The sequence below is a fragment of the Lagenorhynchus albirostris genome, chromosome 16 (genome assembly GCF_949774975.1).
Source record: "Lagenorhynchus albirostris chromosome 16, mLagAlb1.1, whole genome shotgun sequence".
NCBI lineage: Eukaryota > Metazoa > Chordata > Mammalia > Artiodactyla > Delphinidae > Lagenorhynchus > Lagenorhynchus albirostris.
In genome coordinates, this window is record NC_083110.1 from 73,141,029 (window position 1) to 73,153,536 (window position 12,508).

The 12,508-nt window shown below is 44.8% G+C and overlaps 1 protein-coding gene across 1 annotated transcript in view; it reads left to right on the plus strand.

The window, feature by feature from the left end:
• Positions 1-319: 319 nt before the first annotated feature.
• The window catches only part of PLPP4 (phospholipid phosphatase 4), a 459,170-nt gene continuing 446,981 nt past the window's right edge, over positions 320-12,508 (plus strand). Inside the window, exon 1 of the transcript XR_009535979.1 lies at positions 320-1,229. The gene's annotated coding sequence lies outside the window, so the exon portion shown is untranslated. The remainder of the gene's footprint in view (positions 1,230-12,508) is intronic.

Genomic DNA, 12,508 nt, shown 5'->3' on the forward strand with positions numbered 1-12,508 from the left:
TGTTTTTAAAGCAGAAGCCCTCCCTTCTCCATTCCTTGATCAGTGAATAAAGTTTCCGCTGTGCTGTACCCAACCCGGTGTCGCTGGATTGACATTTGTGACTCTGGGCAAAGGAACCAGTGAGGGGGTCACTGACCCTTTGGGGATTGTAGCCACCACAAGTTACAAAGAGGCAAGGAGGTCTTATCTTTCAGAGCCTCCGGAATGAAATTCTATCGTTTAAGCCAGCTGCCATTTACGGCAATTTGTTACGACAGCCCCGGGAAACAACCCCGAGCAAAGGGCTCCCTGCCCAACGCGCATTTGGCACCAGCTTTTGAGAAAGGAAGAAGCTTCCTGGTGAGGTCCACCGCCAAGGAGACAGGAGGCCCAGCTCAAATCTGTGTCCCCGGTCGAAAGATGAGGTGGATATTTAAGGGTTAGGGTTTGGGGGCGGTGAATCAAGGAAAAACGCAGTTGTTTACAAAGTTTAACGAAGTGACGGCGTTCTGGCGCTCAGGTGCAAGCAGGCGGCATGTTTCTTTCTGGGGCACATGTGCTCCTTCATGGGGTCTTGGTATGAAACACGCGGTGGAAATCCGGGCTGTGACGTCAGAAGGCCGCCCGTCCCGCGGGCAAGTCTGTTCTGCGCAGAGTCGGGTCAGCCATCTTGGCTTCAACTGGTTCCGGCCGGTTTTGTCCTGGTATAAGCGGAGGCGTTTTGGAGCAGATGCTTCCTTTTCTGCTCTCCTGGAATACGTGCTGAAGAATTTCTGGTAGTCACCCGTTTCTTCAACCCTGTGGGGCACGGTTTAAGGACACCAGCTGTCATGTAAGCAGTCACACTGTCCGGAGACCACAATGCCCTGAGGAGGTCCAGGCTGGCTGGGTGTAGAGTCAGGTGCCCGGCTGGGCAGCCACCGGCTGTGGGCAGGAACCAGTCACATGAACATCTGTCCCAGTGAACCCTTCAGCCAACCCCAGCGAACATCTGATTGCAACTGTGTGAGAGACCCAAGTAAGAGCAGCCGGATGGAGTCAGGTGAATGAATGCGTAGGACTGTGAGAAGTAATGCCACAGACAGTGGTTTGAAGCCGTTTGATTCTGTGGTGGTTTGTTACATAGCCAAGCTCTTGATACAGGACCTTCCCACTGACCACTGCCTCCTGGAAATGGGGTTCATCTCTCCTCATCTTTCTCCTGAGAATCAGCTGTCACGCCCCTCTGCCCCCACCAGCCGGGAATTCAGGTGAGTAACATTTTCTGCCTCTTGCCACGTCCATGATAGACGGGTTCGTCTCTTCAGGTTTACAGCCGGATTGTGGGGCAAACCTAATTTAAGAATGCTGTTCCAGTTCTTTCTAAGCATCGTGATAACATATTCAAAATTATGTGCAACACAAATACGGAGAAGACACATGGTAAAGATGAGGAAGAAGCCCCTCTGGGAGGAGTCTCTGAGTTTTGAAGGAGGTACTGGGTTTGAATAGGAGCAGCTGGGAGGGCATTTCAGAATGGGAATAGGTGTGGGTAGTAAGCAGCGTTGCTTCCTTTGAGGAGCAGACTGAAGGGAAGTCCGTCGGACTCCGAGTGGCTGCCATGGCCATGCCCTCTTGGAGGAGATTGGGCCACAGGAAGTCCTCTGTATGCAGATTCCCGCGTTGTGCCACATGAACTGGCTACTAGACTTTCACGCCAACCTGAGTTCCTCACCCTCAGCGGTCCACAGATGGCCTTAGCCTGGGTGAGCAACCTAAAATTGTGTGCAGAATTTTCTATTTCCCTTCCCATGTTTTTCTGGTAAGAGTATCTATACTTTTATCACATTCATAAATGTGGGCTTGACCCTGAAAGATAATAACCAGGATTTCAGGAAACAGAATGAGAAATACAGCATACACAAATGAACTTTTATGAAAATGCACATATAATTATGATAGGCATTTTGCAAGGACACACACACAGAAAAGATGCACATTAAACAGTTTAGAGTGGTTGCCTTTGGTGGTGGCAGGGAGCCTGGAAACGGGAGTGTGGTCTGGAGATAAAGGAGGAAGAAAAGAACCAGTGTGTAGGCCAGTGGTGGCCTTTCAAGTGACCTGGCTCAAGAACTTTGGCCAGTAGGGCACTCTGTGTTGGAAGTGACAAATTGACAAATGGAACTCTTTCTCCAGGGACGTTTTTAACGTGAGAGGTGGAGAGCAGCATAAATGGAGGCACTCGTGGAGTGAGAGCTGGGTGTGGAGGAGCCCTGAGGAGGGAGAGCAGGCGACCGCCTCTGCTGAGCTAACAGGATGCATGGGCTGCCAGAGCTGCTCTTGGGTCACCACAGTGGCTTGAGCTAGTGCAGAGGAGAAGCTGCCTCATTATGCCTCCTTCAGAGCAGTCTTGCTGCAGATCTGGGAATGCCAGTGAGGCTCGGAGGACTTCCCTTCCAGGTCACTCCCAGACAGCAGCAGTGGAAGTGATGCTCAGGTGGTGAGAAGACTGAGCCTGTGAGTGTAGGAAGGGTCCTGGGGCCTCAGGAAGTCCAATGCCCTGTGATGTAGTCTCAGCCTGTTTCTGTGTCCCCGAGCCTTGGCCAGCCATGGGGCAAGGTGCTCGTTCATGCCCCCTGGGCTAATGCGGCTGGTTAGAATGCAGCGGGCTGAGTGGCTGCGGAAATAATAGCTGTTCTCTCCGGCTCCCCCAAGCAGCACATCAGCTCGCTGTTGGCAGGAGGTCTGGGGCAATGTTGTAAAATGTGCTCCAGGTTGAAACAAAATTAGACCATTACAGGAAGAGTATTTCTCTGTGGAGGGGCTGAGGAGCACAGCTGGGGCTCCATGTTGTTGCTTGTCTGTTTTGGAAGGAGAGGAGACACATTTTTGCCCACATGAATTATACCTCAGGTTCAGGACAAAGTACTTGTTTCCAGGCTTGATGGAATGCCATAGTTCCTGCCTGCAGCGGCCCCCTGAGATGCAGGTTGCCATTTAAACATTCTTAATTAGTGGTGGGCTGTGATGCAGTTGTTGCCAGCTGTTCCCAGTTTCCTGGGGAGAGCCCATGTTCCATAACACTCGTGATTCTCTGCAATTTTATTTTTTAGTGATTCTCCGCAGTTTTATTTTTTAAGTTGAGTAGTTTGATCCTCTGATATGTTCTTTCTCAAGAGTAGAAGCATCATAATGGTCCTTAATTTAGTCAAGAAAAGACATGATCATTAATGTCATTTTTTAAGTGGCCAGACAATATGGTCCCATCAAGACATGATAGGACTTCATGGTGTGAGCCAACCATTCACTCAAGGAGGAAGATTAAGTGGGATACCTCATGGCCTTTGGGGTCAGTCAGACTGGGGTTCAGTTCTTGTTTGATTTTCTAGCTGTGTGGTCTTAGATTAGTACTGCACAGTACTTGGAACACATTATAGGTTCAATCTGTGTTGGTCGTTGTTGTTATTATTCATTTGCAAAGCAAAATGTCCCAATTGTCTTTTCTGTCTCTCTCTCGCATCCCAGACAGTTGGCTCTCCTTTGCTAACGTGGGGAATAACAGCCTCTCGGGGCTGGAATGAAGTTCAACCCTCTACCTGAAGTATAAATTCTTGAATCCTTGGCATCCTTGCCAGGTTGTCTCATAGTTTCTTCTTGATTACCTGACATGATGAGCAACTCACTTCTCCCGAAGGCAACCTGCTCTCAGGCAGCTCTGATGAAGAAATCCAACCCCATCATGAAATCTGTCTTCTTGCTCCTACTCTGATGCAGAATCAACACATGTTTAGTGAGCAGTAAATATTCATTGTGTAGGAGGTACCCGTAGAGGATACAAAAGTTTAGTCCATGTTCCTTGACCTTAAAGGGGAGTGAAGAACTATGCCCAAGGAAAGAAAAATGGAATGGAAGGTAGTTGACACAAAAGAAGCCCTGGAGGCCTATCTCCCACATCCCTGAGCTTCAGTCATTACTGTTGGAAGGAGGCAGGGGATTTGGCTTTCTCTTTCTTTCTTTTTCTTTTTAAATTTTGTTGAAGTATAGTTGATTAACAATGTTGTGTTAATTCTTGCTTTACAGCAAAGTGATTCAGTTATACATATATTATTTTTCATATTCTTTTCCATTCTGGTTTATCACAGGGGTATTGAGTATAGTTCCCTGTGCTATACAATAGGACCTTGTTGTTTATCCATCCCTTATATATACTAGTTTGCATCTGCTAATCCCACACTTCTAATCCTTCCCTCCCTCACCCTCCCTTGGCAACCACAAGTCTGTTCTCTCTGTGAGTTTGTTTCTGTTTCATAGATATGTTCATTTGCATCATATTTTAGATGCCACATATAAGTGATATCATGTGGTATTTGTCTTTCAGGATTTGGCTTTCTAGATGGAGCTGCATGTCCAGTAACTCAGGCTCCTGGGTCAGTGCAGAACGTTATTAAGAAAAAAAAATTTTTTTTTAAATTTATTATTATTTAAAGAATTCACCTAAGGATTATGACTATGGAGTATCTCAGCCTGGGATCTCTAGAAAACAGGCCTGAAGCAAAGCTCACAGGCTGCAGTGGGGGCTGGCAAATTTTGGCCTGTGTCACCTGTTGTTGTATAGTCTGTCAGCTGAGAAGGCCACCCGCTCAGTGCTTTAAAGCAGGGGTTGGCAAACTATGTGCCAGATTCAGCCCACTCGTTGCCTGTTTTATATGATCCATGAGCTAAGAATGGTTTTTCCATTTTTAAATGGCTGAAAAAAAAATGAAAAAAGGGTATTTTGTGACATGTGAGTATTATACAAAATTTAAATGTCAACATCCATAAATGTTTTCTTCAACAGTCACACTCAGTCATTAACGAATTGCATTGCCTCGTGCTTTCAAGCTATAAGGGCAGAGTTGAGTCGTTGTGACAGAGACTCTATGGCTTGTAAAGCCTGAAGTGTTTACTGCCTGGCCATTTACAGAGAAAGCTTGGTGGGGAAGTGGAGAATGGTGAAACCCCAAGGAGCAAAAGAGAATTGAGTGAGGCACACAACGATAGTAAATACAAGCTGGTGTTCGACAGAGTGGGTCAGAGTTTGTAAGAAACACAGCGGTGCCGGACATCGCTGGAGCAGAGGCTGGAATCACTTCAACTCAGAACCGTCCAAAGCAGGAAAGAAGGGCGAATTTACCAGCCGGCTCCTTCCTCTCTCGGCCGGCCGTTGGGCGTTAACATTCCTGCACTTCTGAGCTGTGTTTCCTGGCCCATCCAGGGAGGTGCTGGGAGAGACAGAGCTTCTGCGGTCTGGTCTGGCCAGCATGTGGGCCAAGCAGACTTTGTCAATTGATGTCAGTTAGAAGGGGCTCCTAATTGATGGCAGCAAAGGTGGTGGCAGCAGAGCTGGGCTGTACAGCTAAGAAAGTGGCATGAACCCTCCCTAGGAAGGCTCTGGGGAGCAGGAGGGGAGGGGGTGGGTGGAGAGAGAGGAAGGTGGGTGGGAAGGTCTGGAGTGGTGCATGAACAGGGTCTAGTACTTGGAATCAGTCCTAGTATCCGTTCTCTTGTCGATTGCAAGCAAGAGATCAGGTGATGCTTGCTAGAATTAAGCATCACCTGAAGTCTGAGCACAGGTTGATACTTGGGATGTTGGGTAAGGTTGCGGTAAGGGAGGTCTTGGTGAGTCTGGAAAAACCTTTCTTAACTTGACCTCACCCAGCATTCCAGGCCCCGGATGTCAGAAGGAAAAAGCAAGCTCTCGCTACATGGAATATATATATATATACATATATATATATATATATTTTTTTTTTTTAAAGAATCTTCAATTCAAGGAGCCGATAGGCTAGCTGAGAAGAAGGGATAGATTAGGGGCAAAGTCTGTAGATACAGAAGCTCTAGTTGGAGGAGGGTTGATTTTATTTTTTTCTTCACCCTAGGGACCAATGAGTAGTGTTGTATTGGTCATCAGTGAGTGGATATATCAATGCACAGTGTAGTTGTACAATGTAGTTTTTTTTGATAGACTATTTTTTTTAGAGCAGTTTTCGTTCACAGCAAAATTGAACAGAAGGTACAGAGATTTCCCATATGTGTCCTGTCCCCACACATGCATAGCCTCCTCCATTATCAACACCCCCCCTTCAGACTGTAAATTTGTTATATTTGACTACCCTACTTTGACACATTATTATCACCCGAATTCCACAGTTTACAGTAAGGTTCACTCTTGGTTTTGTACATTCTATGGGTTTGGACAAATGTACAACACGTACCCATAATTATAATATTATACAGAGTATTTTCACTGCCCTAAAAATCCTGTGTGCTCTGCCTATTCATCCCTCCCTCTCCCCTAACCCCTGGCAACCTGTGATCTTTTTATTAACTGTATAGTTTTGCCTTTTCCAGAATTAATTATGCTTTTCAGGTTGGCTTTTTTCACTTAGTAATATGCACTTAAGTTTCCTCCATGTCTTATCATGGCTTGATAGCTCATTTCTTTTTAGCACTGAATAATATTCCATTGTCTGAAGGTACCACAGGGAATCTATTTATCCATTCAACTACTGAAGGACATCTTGTTGGTGGTTGTTCAGCAGTTAGTTGTGATTCTGAGGTTTCCGTAAGAAGGGTGAGCTCACTTTCTACTCCTCTATCTTGTCTCTAAAACCAGCATTCATATTTTGATGTGTAGTAATGTTGATCCTTTAAAATTAGCTTCTGCCACTCAGATCTTTAAATCAGACACAGGACTAGGGCCAGATGTTTTGTTTTTTCTTTTCCTTTGTCTAGTTTCACTTGCTCATCGGGTGCCGTACACAGAGGCCTTGTACTGGGGCGCTTCAGGTCAGGGCTCCCAGTGTGAAAAGGCTGCTCTAACGCTTCAGTCTCAGTGGGCCGTGTGCAGAGATGCTGTGCCCAGCATGGCAATCTGGAGTCTGACTGAAGGACATCGTGGTTGCATCCAAGTTTAGGTCACTTCTTCATAGCCTCAGTTTCCTCTCTGTTAAATGTGCGTTTGAACAGGTCATCTTTATGTTTATTTCCAGCTCTAATATATTTCTTCCAGAATGTCCAGACCAAATAAGGGACCCGGGCTGACCTAGGGTCCTTGGCAGTGGGAAACGTTGATGATGGGAGAGATAACTGTGGAAGTCTTTTCGTGCAACTTAAATCACTTGGATGATTCTTGCTGTTTTCTGAATTTAGTAAGGGAGCCCTAATGCCTAGGGAACTATGTGCTGGCAGCTTCATTTCTTCAGTGTTAAGGTTTTTGTTAAAAAAAAAAGACAAAGCCAATAAGAAACAAGTAAAGTTTAAATAAAAAGGATAAAACACCATAAAGCCAACGTATTTTTGCTAGATGATGCACAATCCTGAAACTGTCCGAATGGCTTTAGAGACTTTATGGAGACGGTTTGTGGTATTTGTGAACACTCTCATCAGCACTTGTAAAATTATGAAATTTAGCAAGGAAGAAAATTGGTTTGCCTGTTTAGCAAATTATAAATCAAATAACTCCCACACTGAACCAAAGCCGAGGAAGAGAGAGAGCAAGCAGCACAAATAAGAAAACAAGGGATAATGAAAAAGGCCCCAGGCAAGCAGGCAGCAGTAAAGTGAAGTTTCCTGCAGAGCCCCTGTCCTTCAGTAAGAGGGGGGAGTTGGTGGCCCTGTGGCAGCAACTGTTAATCCTGGTGATGGAGGAGGCACACGTCCCATTACCCTCTGCAGCAGATGACAGTGATAATAATGATGGCCAGCATGCCTTGTGTACTTGTTCCGGGCCATGCGCTGGGCTGAGAGCTTCTGATGTGTTAACTTCCCTGAAATTTCCAGCTGAGCTCCCTGCTCTCTGATCTCCAACATCCTTGCTTTGTGCCATACAACACGTATCACCCCTGCCTGTTCTCCTGCTCTTTCACCTGTGCAAGTGTGTTCCCTTGGCGACACCGTGAACAATCTGAGGGGAGAATGTGTCTCTCTCATGTGTACTGTCCTTGGCACTGAGCAGTCAGGACCAAACTGCAGGCTCAAAAGGGACTTGATGGAATAGCTTGCAGACTCCTTTGATCTATGAATGACACCTGGAGCTTATGAAGGGCTGTGTGCTGGACCCTGAGCTCGGTACTTTCAAAGCATGACCTCATCTCATCCTCACAACATTCCCAGGAGGTGGGCAGTTTTGTCTGTACTTCCATCTAGTGGGTTGAGGATCAAGGAGGTTATCCTGTCTGCCCAAGGTCATTGCCAGAAAATGGTCAAGGTGGGTTTTGAACAGGGGTGTACCTGACACCCCAGCTGATGCTCTTCATCACTAGGACACATGCTTTTGCTCTGGGAAGGCCCCTGAAGGGAGGAATAGAGAGCTCTTTTGCAGTTAATGAAAGGCTAGGGTGTACATGCAGGGACTTTTTATCAGTCCCTGGAACATAATCCTAAACAGTCTCCTCTGCCGTTGCTGAAAACCTATTACCTGGGGTTGTTTAGGAATGAACTGAAGAAGAAATGACACCAATGGCTGGCAAGGTGGAAGGACAATGCAATGGAGAAACAGAACTAAAGAGAAGTCGCAGAAGTGATGCTGTGCTCCCTTCACTTAAAAACAACCAACCAACTTGTGCAAAGCATTCTAAATGGTTCATATAAAGTGTGTGCCTGTGTGCAGGTGCCCACATGTTTCTATGCAATGCATAGCAAACAAGCCTGTGGGTTCTAGAAATAATCCAAATGATAAATGGTCTCTGTCTACAAATATTGTAAGCAGTGATGCCAAATTATTTGGACAAGTTTGCTAACAGATGTGATGTGTTTAGCTAAACAGATATTAACTTCCAGCTCTTAGACCCACTGATAAATTACATCCTGTTGGAGATACGTTGCAAGTTACAGTAAAAGCTGATGTTGCATGTGATTGTCAAGACATCATTCAAATGAGGTGAAGACTGTCCTGCCACATACGATGTTCTTTGGTTAGAAAATATCCACAGTGCTTTTGATACTGTAGATTTAAGAAAGGTTATTTTATAGAACAAGTAGTAAAGCCATTTATTATACTTAAAAATAATATATTAATCCCAGTGGTTTTTTCAGTATTTTGAACCATTTATCATTTCTGGGACAGGTTTTGGAATTTGTGACCTGCCTTTTGGAAAGGTGCTTTTCTCTAGCACTTATGTGGAATCTTTTGACACCAAGTACCTGGCTTGAAATGTTGCTAGGCTACAAAATAAAGTCGCTCGGGGCTGGTTTAGAATACATGCTGCTTTTGTGGGATGTATGATCATGATTTGGAGTTCCCAGTGATTTGGAAAGTTGCTGTCAATCTCAGCTGATGCTTTTTTCGTCTATGAAGAGAGTATTTCTCAACCTTGACACTGTTGACACATTAGACCAGATAATTTTTTTGCTGTGTGTGTCTGTCTTGTGTATTGTAGGGTATTTAGCATCATCCTTGGCCTGTATGGGCTAGATGCCAGTAGCACTTCCCCAATTGGGACAATTAAAATATCTCCAAAGGTTGCCAGCATTGCTCCCCCTCTCCCCTGCCTGTTTGGGACCCACTGATACAAAGCTTTGGAAGGTCAGATGTCTGCAAAGCTCTGCATGTTGCCCTCATTTTATGGATAGTTACAGAGTATTTCACATGTGCTTTCTCTTCACAGCTGCTATTAACATAAATATTCTTATTTGTAATTTTGGCAATAGCCTGGCAGCGAAGATTAATGGAGGGGAAAAACGCAAAACTATCCTCCTGCGATATTGCAGTGCACTGGATTACATGCTTTCGAGGTGCCAGTTAAATGCTGCGTTCAGTTAAATGCTGCGTTCCCTGCTTCCTGTTTCATGTGTCCCTCACTGTAGCTTATCCTTCTGGATCAGTTAATTGTATGTTTCTCTTTAACCTTCACTGATATCACCCAGAGTTGACTCTCTAGTATTTTATTTTTTTATTCTTGTTATCAATAAAGCTTTACTATCCACTTGTCATTAAAAGCGTCAGTCTGTTTTTCATTCCATATATCTGTCTGACTTCCTGGTTGGATGAATGGAAAAAAAATCTATTTGACTTTGATGGAGCTAAGATTATATTGCTGTTTTTTTTAAAGATTGTAGTGCTATTGATCAGTGTCTTTTGCATGGCAACTCTAGTACAAGTAAAATCAGAGAATTTTAGCCTTTGCAGGTGAACAATAATACTAAGGACAAAAAATAATACATATTCTGTTATTAGTCTGAGAATAATCTCTTCAGCTAGACCTCAGAACATCCCTTCTGGTTTACATGATAATATAATTTGGACTGTGAATCTAAGAGTTTTACCGTTCTAAAGAACTACTCCAACTCCCTCACATTGTAAATGGAAAGGTTAAGGTCAGGTGAGAAAAAAAAATGATGCTGTCAAGACCATACAACCAGATAGTTCCAGAACTGGGACTAGAACCCTCTGTGGAAGATTGCAGTGGTGGCTCTGAATTCAGGGGTTGGCAAACTCCAGCCCTCAGACAAGTTTGGCTTGCTGCCTCTTTTTCTAAATACAGTTTTATTGGAACACAGTCACACCCATCAGTTCACTTATGATGTATGACTTCTTTCATGCTTCAGTCACAGAGCTGAGCAGTGGTAGCAGAAACAGTATGGTCCCAGAAGCCAAAAATATTTACCGTATGGCCTTTTACAGAATGAGCTTTCGTATACTTCCACTAATTCTTCATTCCCTTTGCTATGTAATATTACAGTGCCCTCCCTCCTCACTTCCCCGCTTCCTGACTCGGGACTCAGCCATTGCTTCGGGCCTGCTTGTTCTTGGGCCACTGCCATTGAAATGAGAAATGCCCACACCAGGCTGCTGGAGGCTGACAGACGTGGAGCGGAGTCCAGGGTCAGCTTCGTTTTATACAAACAGGGAGGTCGTATTTCTCTGCCTTCTTGAAGATGGGCATGGCTATGTGACTTCTTGTAGCCAGCAGACTCTGGGTGACAGTAAGTGTGTCACTTCTGGGTGGAAGCATTAATTGCTAATGCTTGTTCTCCATGAATTCTTCCCCCCATGTAGGCATCTGTGGAAGAATGCATTGATGGAGGTCAGTGCTGAGCCACCACGTGGTGGACAGTTTCCTTGGGGAGTCATGTGGACCCACAGTGGACTTGGCATGAGTGAGAACTTAACTTTTGTTGGGTTAAGCCACTGGAATTTGGAGGGTGCTTGTTACCATAGTTGAGCAAATATTTTTTGAGAATTTAAAAATTTTTTCTGAAATGAAAATTACTACAAATGGAAGAGTCATGGTGGAGAGAATGGGGTCCCTGTGAGTTCATCAACAGCTATTTATCAGAGACCTACTGTGTGCCAAGGAGTAATGGGGAAAATAATGCAACTCCTGGGGTAAAATCGAGGAATCACCACTAAATAATCTGCATGACCTATGGTGGGATTGTCTTCATCCTTTTGAGCTTCAGTGTCTTAAGATTGGGACAAACCTGTTTAACCTTTTCAGGATATTGTGAGGGATTCAATAGGGTAACATAATGATGAAGTTTCCAGAGTCTTGGGTGAACTGTGGGGACTGTTATGTGCACAGCAGACAGGATGGAACGTTCTGGGGCCTGGGCCAGGCTGGGACGCCCGGTAGCCCAGTGGCTATGGAATTTGGGATGTAGCTGGGGAGACCCTAGGTAACTTCCAGGGTGGGCTAAGAAGGTATACAAGAACTCTGAAGGTCATGAGGCCAGTGCAGGGGGAGCAAGGACAGATGGGGGACACTGGTGGGCACATCGGGAACCACAAGAGGCAGAGTAGAGGCAAGTGCAGGGCTTTGGAGTCAAAGAGGCCTGGGTTGGTACCACGGATCTGCTCTTTACTTACTTGCTGTGTGACCATGTCAACTTATTTAACCTCTCTGGGCCTTCATTTCCTCACCTGTGAAATAGGGATAACAGTAGTGTTAACCTTGTAGGGTTGTTGGGGAAAAAAATGAGAGAATAACTGTAAAGTACACATGACAAGTAATTAATTATTGAATGTCATTCTTACTTTTATTGTTGGTGTTAATCTACAAAGTTAGAGGGTGTGCAGGCCTGCCCAATTCAAGTGGTGTCCACCTAGTACATATCTACCCAGTACGTATGGCTAGGGTTTCTTAAAAGGAAAATACTGGGGGAGAGAGGTGGGGTGGGCAACCAGCCTTTCACTTGGCTAATGTGATGGTGAGGCTGCATGGCCAGTATTTAGACCTTAGGGGAAAAATATATTGGAAATAGACTGAACCTGCCGAGTTATAATAAGTTCCTTGCCTGATGATGCTAAACAGAACTAAGCCCTGAGGGGGCCATGAACACCAAACAACCTAATTTGATCTGCCTGAATATCTCTGTAAAGGATGTGTGAATGCCTACTCATGATCTCTATCTCTTAGCCCAGAGGAATTCAGTGTGAACTTGAAATCTCTTAGCGGCTTTAAAGTTTTAACTTCTTATAGGGGAGGATAAAAAAAAGAAAATAAACCTCTTAATTTATTTTCTTCTAGTTGCATAAAGGAAAGAATCCTGCACAGATTAAATTATGTGG